At 40.9% G+C, this 15,198-nt stretch overlaps 1 pseudogene; it reads left to right on the top strand.

The window, feature by feature from the left end:
- The first annotated feature begins 6,098 nt into the window (after window positions 1-6,098).
- LOC116908137 lies at window positions 6,099-7,220 on the top strand (annotated as a pseudogene).
- The last annotated feature ends 7,978 nt before the right edge of the window (window positions 7,221-15,198 follow it).

Raw genomic sequence — 15,198 nt, 5'->3', positions numbered from 1 at the left:
AAATGACTCCCTGGGTAAAATGCTTGCTACACAACCATGAGGACATGAGTTCTAATCCCTGGAACCCACACAAACCCAGAGGTTGTGGTGTATACATCTATAATACCAGTTCTCTTAAAGAAGGACAGGAGGCAGAGAGAGAATCTCTGGAAGATCCTGAGTCAGTCAGCGTGGTGTATCTAGTAGTGCACAACACCAAAAAAAGACACTGCCTCAAGCAAGGTAGAAGTCAAGAACCAAAACTAGAGGTTGCCTCTGACATACATGCAATGGCAGGCTCATACTCATACTCACACACATGCCTGCATATGTACATATGTGGTTGAACATGTGTATGTATATATGCAAGCAAATCCAGGGAGACTAAAAAACTAATAATACCACATTTTTCACAGTAATTACTAACTGGACTGAGTGTATGGAACACACCTGTGATCCTATAATCCCAGAAATTGGGAGGACCAGACATATCATGAGTTTAAATCTTGCCTGAGCTATATAACAAACCCTGTCTCAAAAACGTCTGTTTAAAAGATACTTAAATGTGATTATTCTCCTCTCTTGAGCAGCTATACCCACTCTAGGGCATGTCCTGCAGTCCTGTTATATGTCTGCCTTTCTCTGTGTTTAATTCTGTATGCCATGAGCATTTTATGTCAGGAATAAAAGGACATACCTATATCTCTCCATATATTGTCAAAATTTATTGAATAAACAATAAAGTTGCAAGTTATATCAGTTTGTTGGCTGCAATTTGCCAAGTAATCCCAATATTGCTTTAATAGCTGTGATTATCAATAACAAATTTTTATTTTAATAATATGTTCATAGGTTCATATGTGTACCTCTGTGTTTGTGGGTGCACATTGCATACAAACATGTGAAGGTTAGAAGACAGCCTCAGCACCCTCAGATATCATCCACCTTTTTAAAAATTCTTTTTTATTTTGTGTATATGAATTCCATGGACATTTTTTGTAGCTACATGTAGAGGTGGTCATAAGCCACACATTGTGGGTTCTAAGGACTAAAAACCACTGAGCTATCTTTCCAGCCTTGTCCTTGATTTTTGAGACAGGTTCTCTCATTGACCTAGAGTTCACAAAGCTATGGCTAACCATTAATACACAGGGATCTGTCTCCTCCTCTCCAGCACTAGCATCACAAATTCATGCCAACACACCCAGCTTTTTAAATATGGGTTTTGAGGAATAAAATCATGTCCCCATGTTTACAAGGTAAGCAATTTACCAACTGAGCTTTCACCCTAGCACTTTAATTCCATTTTAATTAATATTAGCTCTCAGATCACAAATTAACACTTTATACAACAGTATACAAATATACAAGTTACAGAATTGCAAAGAAAATATTGAAGAGGCTTCAGAGTTCAGAGATGTTATTCCGAAGACCAAGGTAGAGAACACAGGTAAAAGGAAAAGTCTATAGGTACCAGATAAAATGTCTTCACTGCAGTCTCAAACCTGTTCAAGGCCAGAGGTATCAAATGGAGGTCTGGATAGCAAAGTCAATTGGGCTTCAGTTTAAAGTGGTCCAAAAATAACCAAAGGACCTTCACAGTGGTGATTTTCTTGGACCAGGTTCAAGATGAGTGACTAAGTAATCACTCAGTATGCTTGCCAGTATGCTGCAGGTCCCCCGCGCTCCAGACACTGCCTGGACCTGAAGGGACCGGATCAACAGTTCTCTGCATCCAAATCCCATGGGAGGGAGAGCTAAACCAGATCAACAGTTCTCTGCATCCAAATCCCGTGGGAGGGAGAGCTAAACCTTCAGAGGGGCAGACACACCTAGGAAGCCAGAAGAGACTACACTCTGCCCACATTTCTGACTCCAGAGGAAAACACCTAATGCCATCTGGGACCACGGTGCATGGGACCTCCCAGAAAAGTCGACGCAGGCCCTCCTGGTTGCCGCCCTCATGGAGAGCTCAAAAGCAGCGAGCAACTTGAGCCGCAGGACCACAGGTAAGGCCAATTTTTCTGCTCCAAGTGACCTGCCTGGTCGACTCAGGACACAGGCTCACAGGAACAGCTGAAGACCAGTAGACAGGAAAGACTACACGCCTGAAAGCAGAACACTCTGTTCCCATAACTGGCTGAAAGAAAACAGGAAAACAGGTCTACAGCACTCCTGACACACAGGCATATAGGACGGTCTAGCCACTGTCAGAAATAGCAGAACCCAAGCAACAGAAACCAAGACTACATGGCATCAGCAGAGCCCAATTCTCCCACCAAAGCAAACACGGAATATTCAAACACACCAGAAAAGCAAGATCTAGATTTAAAATCATATTTGATCATGATGCTGGAGGACTTCAAGAAAGACATGAAGAACTCCCTTAGAGAAATGCAGGAAAACATAAATAAACAAGTAGAAGCCTATAGAGAGGAATCACAAAAATCCCTCAAAGAATTCCAGGAAAACACAATCAAACAGTTGAAGGAATTAAAGATGGAAATAGAAGCAATGAAGAAAGAACACAGGGAAACAACCCTGGATATAGAAAACCAAAGGAAGAGACAAGGAGCCGTAGATAGAAGCATCACCAACAGAATACAAGAGATAGAAGAGAGAATCTCAGGAGCAGAAGATTCCATAGAAATCATCGACACAACTGTCAAAGACAATGTAAAACGGAAAAGGCTACTGGTACAAAACACACAGGAAATCCAGGACTCAGTGAGAAGATCAAACCTAAGGATAATAGGTATAGAAGAGAGTGAAGAAGTCAAAATATCACTATTTGCAGACGATATGATAGTATATTTAAGCGATCCCAAAAGTTCCACCAGAGAACTACTACAGCTGATAAACAACTTCAGTAAAGTGGCTGGGTATAAAATTAACTCAAATAAATCAGTAGCCTTCCTCTACACAAAAGAGAAACAAGCCGAGAAAGAAATTAGGGAAACGACACCCTTTATAATAGTCCCAAATAATATAAAATACCTCGGTGTGACTTTAACCAAGCGAATAAAAGACCTGTACAATAAGAACTTCAAGCCTCTGAAGAAAGAAATTGAAGAAGACCTCAGAAGATGGAAAGATCTCCCACTCTCATGGATTGGCAGGATTAATATAGTAAAAATGGCCATTTTACCAAAAGCAATCTACAGATTCAATGCAGTCCCCATCAAAATACCAATCCAATTCTTCAGAGAGTTAGACAGAACAATTTGCAAATTCATCGGGAATAACAAAAAACCCAGGATAGCTAAAACTATCCTCAACAATAAGAAGACTTCCAGAGGAATCACTATCCCTGAACTCAAGCAGTATTACAGAGCAATAGTGATAACAAACTGCATGGTATTGGTACAGAGACAGATAGACCAGTGGAATAGAATTGAAGACTGAGAAATGAACCCACACACCTATGGTCACTTGATTTTTCACAAAGGAGCCAAAACCATCCAATGGAAAAAAGATAGCATTTTCAGCAAATGGTGCTGGTTCAACTGGAGGTCAGTATGTAGAAGAATTCAGATCGATCCATGCTTATCACCCTGTACAAAGCTTAAGTCCAAGTGGATCAAGGACCTCCATATCAAACCAGATACACTCAAACTAATAGAAAAAAAATAGGGGACGAATCTCAAACACATGGGCACTGGAGAAAAGTTCCTGAACAAAACACCAATGGCTTATGCTCTAAGATCAAGAATCGACAAATGGGATCTCATAAAACTCCAAAGCTTCTGTAAGGCAAAGGGCACTGTTGTTAGGACAAACGACAACCAACAGATTGGGAAAAGATCTTTACCAATCCTACAACAGGTAGAGGGCTTATATCCAACATATACAAAGAACTCAAGAAGTTAGACCACAGGGAGACAAATAACCCTATTAAAAATGGGGTTCAGGGGCTGGAGAGATGGCTCAGCCGTTAAAGGCTAGGCTCACAACCAAATATATAAAAATGGGGTTCAGCCCCAGTGAAAATGATTGTTGGGAGGAGGGCGGCAATGGGGGAGGATGGGGAGGGGAACACCCATAAAGAAGGGGAGGGGGAGGGGCTAGGGGAATGTTGGCCTGTAAACTGGGAAAGGGAATAACACTCGAAATGTAAATAAGAAATACTCAAGTTAATAAAAAAAGTAAAAAAAAATGGGGTTCAGAGCTAAACAAAAAATTTACAGCTGAGGAATGCCGAATGGCTGAGAAACACCTAAAGAAATGTTCAACATCTTTAGTCATCAGGGAAATGCAAATCAAAACAACCCTGAGATTTCACCTCACACCAGTGAGAGTGGCTAAGATCAAAAACTCAGGTAGTAAATGCTGGTGAGGATGTGGAGAAAGAGGAACACTCCTCCATTGTTGGTGGGGTTGCAGACTGGTACAACCATTCTGGAAATCAGTCTGGAGGTTCCTCAGAAAATTGGACATTGAACTACCTGAGGACCCAGCTATACCTCTCTTTGCCATATACCCAAAAGATGCCCCGACATATAACAAAGGCACATGCTCCACTATGTTCATAGCAGCCTTATTTATAATAGCCAGAAGCTGGAAAGAACCCAGATGCCCTTCAATAGAGGAATGGGTACAGAAAATGTGGTACATCTACACAATGGAATATTACTCAGCTATCAAAAACAATGACTTTATGAAATTCATAGGCAAATGGATGGAACTGGAAAATATCATCCTGAGTGAGGTAACCGAATCACAGAAAAACACACATGGTATGCACTCATTGATAAGCATTGATAAGCTATTAGCCCAAATGCTCGAATTACCCTAGATGCACAGAACACATGAAACTCCAGAGAGATGACCAAAATGCGAATGCTTCACTCCTTCTTTAAAAGGGGAACAAGAATACCCTTGGCAGGGTATAGAGAGGCAAAGTTTAGAACAGAGGCAGAAGGAACACCCATTCAGGGCCTGCTCCACATGTGGCCCATACATATACAGTCACCCAATTAGACAAGATGGGTGAAGCAAAGAAGTGCAGGCTGACAGGAACCGGATGTAGATCTCTCCTGAGAGACACAGCCAGAATACAGCAAATACATAGTCGAATGCCAGCAGCAAACCACTGAACTGAGAGCAGGACCCCCGTTGAAGGAATCAGAGAAAGGACTGGAAGCGCTTGAGGGAGCTCGAGACTCCATATGAACAACAATGCCAAGCAACCAGAGCTTCCGGGGACTAAGCTACTACCCAAAGACTATACATGGACTGACCCTGCTCTCCAACCTCATAGGTAGCAATGAATAGCCTAGTAAGAGCACCAGTGGAAGGGGAAGCCCTTGGTCCTGCCAAGACTGAACACCTAGTGAACATGATTGTTGGGGGGAGGGTGATAATGGGGGGAGGATAGGGAGGGGAACAACCATATAGAAGGCGAGGGGGCAGGGTTAGGGGGATGTTGGCCCAGAACCTGGGAAAGGGAATAACAATCGAAATGTAAATAAGAAATACTCAAGTTAATAAAGATTTAAAAAATCTCAGTTTCACCTAAATAGAAGTCTCTGAAAAAAGTCCTCAGTCTGCATAACCTACAGTTTTGAGTCACAACCTCCACTTTGCTGACCAGTGGACATTTTCAAAGCACATTTTCATTTATACTTTCTAAAAGGCCACTTTGCAGTGACAAAGGTCCAGAGAATGCCCACTTTGCAGACATACAACAATGGGAGAGGTGATGGCCACTGTGGTGGTATCACCAGAAGCACTATTGTTTGAAATTTAACTTTTTTATTGAAAATATTTTTATATAATACATTCTGGTTATAGTTTCTCCTACTCAAATTCTCCCCAGTTGCTCTCTACTTCCTCTCCTGTCTGTATCTACACTCTTTCTGTCTTTCATTACAAAACAAATAAGCATCTAAGTGATGATAATAAAAATAAAATAAGGTAAAACAAAAACAAACAAATCACAATAGGTCAAAAACAAAAAGAAGAAAAGCTGCTGAAGAAAAACAGCAAGAAACACATGGATATGGAAATGCATGTTTCCCCCGGTGTGCTGTGGAGGAATGGCTGTTAGTGTTTATGTGTAGGCAGCCAGAGGTTGGGGTGTCTTCTCTGATCGGCAAACCTCTGCTTCAGGAGGAGCCATGGTGCTCGGGCCCACTAGAAACACGAAAATTAACACAGAAAATAAGGCCAATGTCAGTATGGCAGGTGCCAAGCGAGTGCCTGTGGCAATTGCTGCCTTCAAACCAGGGCTGAGACCGAGAACTGCTCTTGTAGACATTGGTAATAAAGTCAGCAAACAGGTACAGGCAAGAATACCTCTGAAAAAGGAAGTAAAACAGTTAGGTTCTGGAACAGTTACAGTTAAAGTCTTACCAAAACCTGTGGAGAAGGTCCCTGTGTGTGAACCAGAGGTGGAACTTGATGAGCCTGAACCTGAACCTGTTGTAGAAGAGAAGCATTCTCCTGAACCTATTTTGGTTGATACTCCCTCTCCGATCCCAATGGAAACATCTGGATGCATGCCTGCAAAAGAATATCTGTGTCAGGGCTTTCTCTGATGTAATTCTTGCAGTGAGTGATGTAGATGCAGATACAGGTTCAGATGAAATTTAGGCCGCTGCAGGAGACTGTGTACATGACTGTCTCCATTACGGATCAGTTCATGCAGGACAGTTGTGTACCCAAGAAGATGCTGCACCTAGTTGGTGTAGCTGCCATGTTTATCGCAAGCAAATATGAGGAGATGTACCCTCTAGAAGTAGGTGACTTTGCTTTTGTGGCTAACTACACTTACACTAAGCACCAGATCAGACTGATGGAGATGAAGATTCTGAGAGACCTGAACTTCAGTCTGGGTCGCCCTCTGCCTCTGCACTTCCTCCATAGAGCATCTAAAACTGGAGAGGTTGATGCTGAGCAGCATACGCCAAATACCTCATGGAGCTCTGTATGCTGCACTACGACACGGTGCATTTTGCTGCTTCTCAAATTGCAGCTGGGGCTTTTTTGCTTAGCACTGAAAATTCCTGACAACGGTGAGTGGATACCAACTCTGCAGCACGACCTCTCCTACACGGAAGAATCTCTGCTTCCTGCTATTCAGCACCTGGCTAAGAGCATAGTGATGGTGAACCATGGCCTTACAAAGCAGGATTATCAAGAACAAGTATGCGACATCTGAGCATGCTAAGATCGGCACTCTGGCACAGCTGAATTGTACACTAGTTCAGAATTTGTCTAAGGCCGTGACAAAGTCGTAACTGGAATGGACTCTCATCTGCAAATGCAGTTGGTACCATGTGCCACCCGTACATAGGATACCGTGTTGACCTGATCTTCAATAAAGGTTGTGGCATTTTACTTTACATAGCTTAACTCATTTGAGTGTGGTTGCTTCTGACTTTAGGATAACAGAAGTCGTCAAAGAATTTAGGAATATATTAAAAACTGCTTCTAGTTTAACAGTGGACCAACTAATGTACATATTTGTAGTCTATATGTTATATACTTGCTTCACTTTGTCTGTCCTTATTGTCATGTAGTGTTCTGCCTAGCTCTAGTTTAAACTCTAAACCTACCAGCTAGTCCTTTGTTCTATGTTCTATACATGGTTGCCACTGGAAACCACTGTCTCTTGAGCTGTTAACTTTCAGATTTTGAAACCCAATATTTTTTTGTTATGTAATTATTTATTTGTTCTTAATTGGAAGGTAGGACATTCAAAATTAAAGGTGTCTTTTAAAATAATTTGCCCCCAAATTATTAGTCTCGGTACCAACAGATAAGGGTGTATTGTTGTATGTCCTGTATAGATAATCATGCATATAAATCATGCATATATTGTCAAGGAGATGCTTTTATATAGGTTCATTTATCAACAGAACTCCTTTCAGCATCCTTCAAGGCCTATATTGCATTTCCTAATGTGAATAAACTATGTAATACATTCAATCATTCCCTTAGTGATATTCAAGTGTATTCTCTCTTTGCCCCTTCACACAATGCTTCTTAACGCTGTTTAATGCCTTGCTTGGCTCCATGCATAGTAGCTCTCCCAGGGGGTGTGCTTTCAATTCTGACAGCCATATGAATGGGGTTGGCACCATATCAAGATGCCACTTCTTTGTAACTCCAACTGGAAAAAATACTGTCTCATTTGCTGTTTTAATTTATATATCTGATATTGAGTTGAATAAAATTTTATTTCTGGGAAAAAAAGAAACACATATGTTCATGCACATAAGAATCCCATAAAAAAAAACCAGAGGAATGGATACAGAAAATGTGGTACATCTACACAATGGAATATTATTCAGCTATCAAAAATCAATGACTTTATGAAATTCATAGGCAAATGGATGGAACTGGAAAATATCATCCTGAGTGAGGTAACCCATTATCACAGAAAAACACACATGGTATGCACTCATTGATAAGTGGATATTAGCCCAAATGCTCGAATTACCCTAGATGCACAGAACACATGAAACTCAGGAAGGATGACCAAAATGCGAATGCTTCACTCCTTCTTTAAAAGAGGAACAAGAATACCCTTGGGAGGAAATAGAGAGGCAAAGTTTAGAACAGAGGCAGAAGGAACACCCATTCAGAGCCTGCCCCTCATGTGGCCCATACATATACAGCCACCAAACTAGAAATGCAGGCCAACAGGAACCGGATGTAGATCTGTCTTGAGAGACACAGCCAGAATACAGCAAATACATAGGCGAATGCCATCATTAAGCCACTGAACTGAGAATGGGACCCTCGTTGAAGGAATCAGAGAAAGAACTGAAAGAGCTGAAGGGGCTTGAGACCCCATATGAGCAACAATGCCAACCAACCAGAGCTTCCAGGGACTAAGCCACTACCCAAACACTATGCATGGACTGACCCTGGGCTCCAACCTCATAGGTAGCAATGAATATCCTAGTAAGAGCACCAGTGGAAGGGGAAGCCCTTGGTCCTGCCAAGACTGAACCCCCAGTGAACATGATTGTTGGGGGAGGGCGGCAATGGGGGAGGATGGGGGAACACCCATACAGAAGGAGGAGAGGAGTTAGGGGGATGTTGGCCTGGAAACCAGGAAAGGGAATAACAATCGAAATGACAAGAAATACCCAAGTTAATAAAGATGAAAAAAATCCCATAAAAACACAAAAAATCAGAAGCCATAATGTACATACAAAGCCTACGAAGTAAATAAATGATAAAATAAATGTCTGACACACATTATGACACAAAGGACCTCCAAAGATGCCATTAAGTTCATTTCAAGTTGATCATCTACTGCTGAGCATGAGGACCTACCCTGAAAGGTTTCACCCTTGAGACTCCTTTGAAGAAAATTTTATTTGCAAGTGGTTATCAATTGGAGACAGCTTCTGGATTAGGAGTGGAGTCATGTGTCCATTTCCCCTTTCACCTCTAGGTCCCCATCTAGCAAAGACCTGTGGACGTCCTGTATGTGCTACCACATAAGTTCATGTGTGTTTTGGTCATTATGCGGCTTGAACGTTTTGTTTCCTTGTGGCCTTCCATCTCCTTGGCTCTTAGACTCTTTCTGCTCCCTCTTCTGCAGAGTTCCCTTAGCCCTAAGGAGAGGGAGTTGATGAAAACATCCCGTTCAGGGCTGAGTGTTCTAAGATCTCTCACTCTCTGCACATTATCTGGCTGTGGGGATCTCTGTATTTGGTCTCATCTGCTGCAAGAGGGAGTTTCTCTGAAAATGGCTGAGCACTGATCTATAAGTATAGCAAAATGTCAATAGAAGTCACTTTATTGCTATGTTCCTTTAGCACAGTGGTTCTCAATTTTCTAATGCTGTGACTTTTTAATACAGTTCCTTAGATTGTGGTGACGCCCAACCCATAATATTATTTCATTTCTATCCCATTAACTGTAATTTGCTCCTGTTGTGAATTGCAATGTAAATACTGGATATACAGGATATCTAATATGCATTCTCTATCAAAGGGTCATTCAAACCCAAAGGAGTCACAACCTACAGGTTGAGAATCACTATTTTGGCAAAACATTAGTATTTAGTTTTCCCCTAGATCCTGGGCCTATTTAATTTCAGGTGCTTAACCACCCACCAGAGTAATGTCAGGTATGGGTTCCATCTGGTGGAGTAAACCTTAAATTAAATCAGATCTTAGTTGGGTACGCCCACAAGTAATCAACCACCATTGTACCACTATCTCTTGCAAGCATGTCACCATTGCAGATCTAAAGGTTCATAGCAGTGTTGGTTTTTACCTTTCTCCTTTGATACTATGTAGAGCACCATGAACATTGGGGTGTATTAGTCCATTGGGGTGAAGGCTCTAGGTAGACCCCAGCCATATAAAATGAGGTATTGTCTTCAACAATAAGGTCTTCCTGCCAGTTTGTAGAGAGCAACCAATAACCTTGGGAATAGACTGGTTATTTGGGAGTTATTTTGGTCAAAAAATTATATGTAACTTTCCAGGCTTCATTTGTTGATGAAAGATGTACATCCGGAATTCTGTCTTCCCATTTTTTGGAGATTTTATTTAGATCAACTTAATATGTGTATATATTTTAGGAAGATTCTACTGTATTAGGTTTCTTTTTTTTTCTTCTTTTATTGGATATTTTTATTTACATTTCAAATGTTATCTACTTTTCCAGTTTCCACTCCAGAAACCCAATATTTCATCCTGCATCTATGCCGGTGCTGCCCCACCCAAGCACAGACTCCCTCCAAACTCATCACACTGATGTTCCCCTACACTGCAGCATCGAGCCTTGACAAGAACAATGGCCTCTCTTCCCATTGATACCCTACAAGGCCATCTTCTGCTACATATGCAACTGGAGTCATGGGTCCATCCCTGTGTACTCTTGGGATGGTGGGTTAGTCACTGGGAGCTCTGGGGCATCTGGATGGTTGATACTATTGTTTTTCCTATAGGGTTGCAAACCCCTTCATATTTTTCAGAACTTTCTTTAAGTCCTCCATTGGTGACACCATTCTCAGTTCAATGGTTGGCCACAAGCATTCGCCTCTGTATTTGTCAGGCTCTGGCAAAGCCTCTCAGGAGACAGTTATATCAGGCACCTGTCAGCATGCACTTCTTGGCATCCACAATATTGTCTGGTTTGCATTTCCCTGAGGACTAAGGATGTTGAGCATTTCTTTCTCAGCCATTCAATATTCCTCAGCTAAGAATTCTTTATTTAGCTCTATACCCCATTTCTTTTTTTTCCCATCTTTATTAAATTGGGTATTTCTTATTTACATTTCAAATGTTATTCCCTTTCCCGGTTTCCTGGCCAACCCCAGCCCCTCCCCCTCCCCTTCTGTATGGGTGTTCCCATCCCCATTCTCCCCCAATTACCACCCTCCTCCCAACAATCACATTCACTGGGGGTTCAATCTTGGCAGGACCAAGGGCTTCCCCTTCCACTGGTGCTCTTACTAGGCTATTCATTGCTACCTATGAGGTTGGAGCCCAGGGTCAGTCCATGATAGTGTTTGGGTAGTGGCTTAGTCCCTGGAAGCTCTGGTTGTTTGGGATTGTTGCTCATATGGGGTCTCGAGCCCCTGCAAGTTCATTCAGTTCTTTCTCTGATTCCTTCAACGAGGGTCCCATTCTCAGTTCAGTGGTTTAATGATTGCCTTCACCTTTGTATTTGCTGTATTCTGGCTGTGTCTCTCAGGAGAGATCTACATCTGGTTCCTGTCGGCCTGCACTTCTTTGCTTCATCCGTCTTATCTAGTTTGGTGGCTGTATATGTATGGGCCACATGTAAGGCAGGCTCTGAATGGGTGTTCCTTCTGCCTCTGTTCTAAACTTTGCCTCCCTATACCCTGCCAAGGGTATTCTTGTTCCCCTTTTAAAGAAGGAGTGAAGCATTCGCATTTTGGTCATCCTTCCTGAGTTTCATGTGTTCTGTGCATCTAGGGTAATTCGAGCATTTGGGCTAATATCCACTTATCAATGAGTGCATACCATGTGTGTTTTTCTGTGATAATGGGTTACCTCACTCAGGATGATATTTTCCAGTTCCATCCATTTGCCTATGAATTACATAAAGTCATGGATTTTGATAGATGAATAATATTCCATTGTGTAGATGTACCACATTTTCTGTATCCATTCTTCTGTTGAAGGGCATCTGGGTTCTTTCCAGCTTCTGGCTATTATAAATAAGGCTGCGATGAACATAGTGGAGCATGTGTCTTTTTTATATGTTGGGGCATCTTTTGGGTATATGGCCAAGAGAGGTATAGCTGGATCCTCAGGTAGTTCAATGTCCAATTTTCTGAGGAACCTCCAGACTGATTTCCAGAATGATTAACCAGTCTGCAATCCCACCAACAATGGAGGAGTGTTCTCTTTCTCCACATTCTCACCAGCATTTACTGTACCTGAGTTTTTATCTCAGCCATTCTTACTGGTGTGAGGTGAACTCTCAAGGTTGTTTTGATTTGCATTTCCCTGATGACTAAAGATGTTGAACATTTCTTTAGGTGTTTCTCAGCCATTCGGGATTCCTCAGCTGTGAACCTCATTTTTAATAGGGTTATTTGTCTCCCTATAGCCTAACTTCGTGAGTTCTTTGTATATGTTGGATACAAGCCCTCTATCTGTTGTAGGATTGGTAAAGATCTTTTCCCAATCTGTTGGTTGCCTTTTTGTCCTAACGACAGTGTCCTTTGCCTTACAGAAGCTTTGCAGTTTTATGAGATCCCATTTGTCGATTCTTGATCTTAGAGCATAAGCCATTGGTGTTTTGTTCAGGAACTTTTCTCCAGTGCCCATGTGTTTGAGATTCTTCCCCTATTTTTCTTCTATTAGTTTGAGTGTATCTGGTTTGATGTGGAGGTCCTTGATCCACTTGGGCTTAAACTTTGTACAGGGTGATAAGCATGGATCGATCTGCATTCTTCTACATACTGACCTCCAGTTGAACCAGCACCATTTGCTGAAAATGCTATCTTTTTTCCATTGGATGGTTTTGGCTCCTTTGTCAAAAATCAAGTGACCATAGGTGTGTGGGTTCGTTTCTGGGTCTTCAATTCTATTCCACTGGAGTATCTGTCTGTCTCTGTAACAATACCATACAGTTTTTATCACTATTGCTCTGTAATACTGCTTGAGTTCAGGGATAATGATTCCTCTGGAAGTCTTCTTATTGTTGAGAATAGTTTTAGCTATCCTGGGTTTTTTTGTTATTCCAGATGAATTTGCAAATCATTCTGTCTAACTCTATGAAGAATTGGGTTGGAATTTTGATGGCGATTGCATTGAATCTGTAGAAAGCTTTTGGTAAAATGGCCATTTTTACTATATTATTAATCCTGCCAATCCATGAGCATGGAAGATCTTTCCATCTTCTGAGATCTTCTTTAATTTCTTTTCCAGAGGCTTGAAGTTCTTATCATACAGATCGTTCACTTGCTTGGTTAAAGTCACACCGAGGTATTTTATATTATTTGGGACTATTATGAAGGGTGTCGTTTCCCTAATTTCTTTCTCGGCTTGTTTCTCTTTTGTGTAGAGGAAGGCTGATTTATTTGAGTTAATTTTATACCCAGGTATTTTGCTGAAGGTGTTTATCAGGTTTAGTAGTTCTCTGGTGGAACTTTTGGGATCACTTAAGTATACAATCATATCATCTGCAAATAGTGATATTTTGACTTCTTCCTTTCCAATCTATATCCCTTTGATCTCCTTTTGTTGTCTGATTGCTCTGGATAGGACTTCGAGGTCTATATTGAATAAATAGGGAGAGAGTGGGCAGCCTTGTCTATTCCCTGATTTTAGTGGGATTGCTTCAAGTTTCTCTCCATTTATTTTAATGTTAGCTACTGGTTTGCTGTATATGGCTTTTACTATGTTTAGGTATGGGCCTTGAATTCCTGTTCTTTCCAGTACTTTTATCATGAAGGGGTGTTGAATTTTGTCAATTGTTTTCTCAGCATCTAATGAAATGATCATGTGGTTTTTATCTTTCAGTTTGTTCATATAGTGGATTACACTGATGATTTTCTGTATATTAAACCATCCCTGCATCGCTGGAATGAAGCCTACTTGATCATGATGGATGATTGTTTTGATGTGCTCTTAGATTCGGTTTGCAGGAATTTTATTGAGTATCTTTGTGTCGATATTCATAAGGGAAATTCGTCTGAAGTTCTCTTCCTTTGTTGGGTCTTTGTGTGGTTTAGGTATAAGAGTAATTGTGGCTTCATAGAAGGAATTTGGTAGCGTTCCATCTATTACAATTTTGTAGAATAGTTTGGATAGTATTGGTATGAGGTCTTCTATGAAGGTCTGAAAGAATTCTGCACTGAACCCATCTGTACCTGGGCTCTCTTTGGTTGGGAGAACTTTGATGACTGCTTCTATTTCCTTAGGAGTTATGGGGTTGTTTATGGTTTATTTCTTCCTGATTTAACTTTGGTACCTGGTGACTGTCTAGGAAATTGTCCATTTCCTGCAGATTTTCAAGTTTTGTTGAATATAGGCTTCTGTAGTAGGATCTGATGATTTTTTGAATTTCCTCTGGCGCTGTTGTCATGTCTCCCTTTTCATTTCTGATTTTGTTAATTTGGACACACTCTCTGTGTCCTCTCGTTAGTCTGACTAAGGGTTTATCTATCTTGTTGATTTTCTCAAAGAACCAGCTTTTGGTTCTGTTGATTCTTTGTATAATCCTTTTTGTTTCTACTTGGTTAATTTCAGCTCTGAGTTTGATTATTTCCTGCCTTCTACTCCTCCTGGGTGTATTTGCTTCTTTTTGTTCTAGAGCTTTTAGGTGTTCTGTCAAGCTGCTGATATATGCTCTCTCCTGTTTCTTTCTGCAGGCACTCAGAACTATGACTTTTCCTCTTAGCATAGCTTTCGGTGTGTCCCTAGGTTTGGGTATGTTGTACCTTCATTTTCATTAAATTCTAAGAAGTCTTTAATTTCTTTCTTTATTTCTTCCTTGACCAGGTTATCATTGAGTAGAGCATCATTCAACTATATATATATATATATATATATATATATATATATATATATATATATATATATATATATATGTGGGCATTCTTTCCTTATTGTTATTGAAGACCAGCTTTAGCCTGTGGTGGTCTGATAGGATGCATGAGATTATTTCTCTCTTTCTGTATCTGTTGAGGCCTGTTTTATGACCAATTATATGGTCAATTTTGGAGAAAGTACCATGAGGTGGTGAGAAGAAGGTATATCCTTTTGT

Source organism: Rattus rattus, chromosome 8 (assembly GCF_011064425.1).
Source record: "Rattus rattus isolate New Zealand chromosome 8, Rrattus_CSIRO_v1, whole genome shotgun sequence".
In the NCBI taxonomy this organism is placed as follows: domain Eukaryota; kingdom Metazoa; phylum Chordata; class Mammalia; order Rodentia; family Muridae; genus Rattus; species Rattus rattus.
The sequence above is the reverse complement of the archived record's forward strand: the minus strand, read 5'-3'. Positions and strand labels throughout refer to the sequence as shown.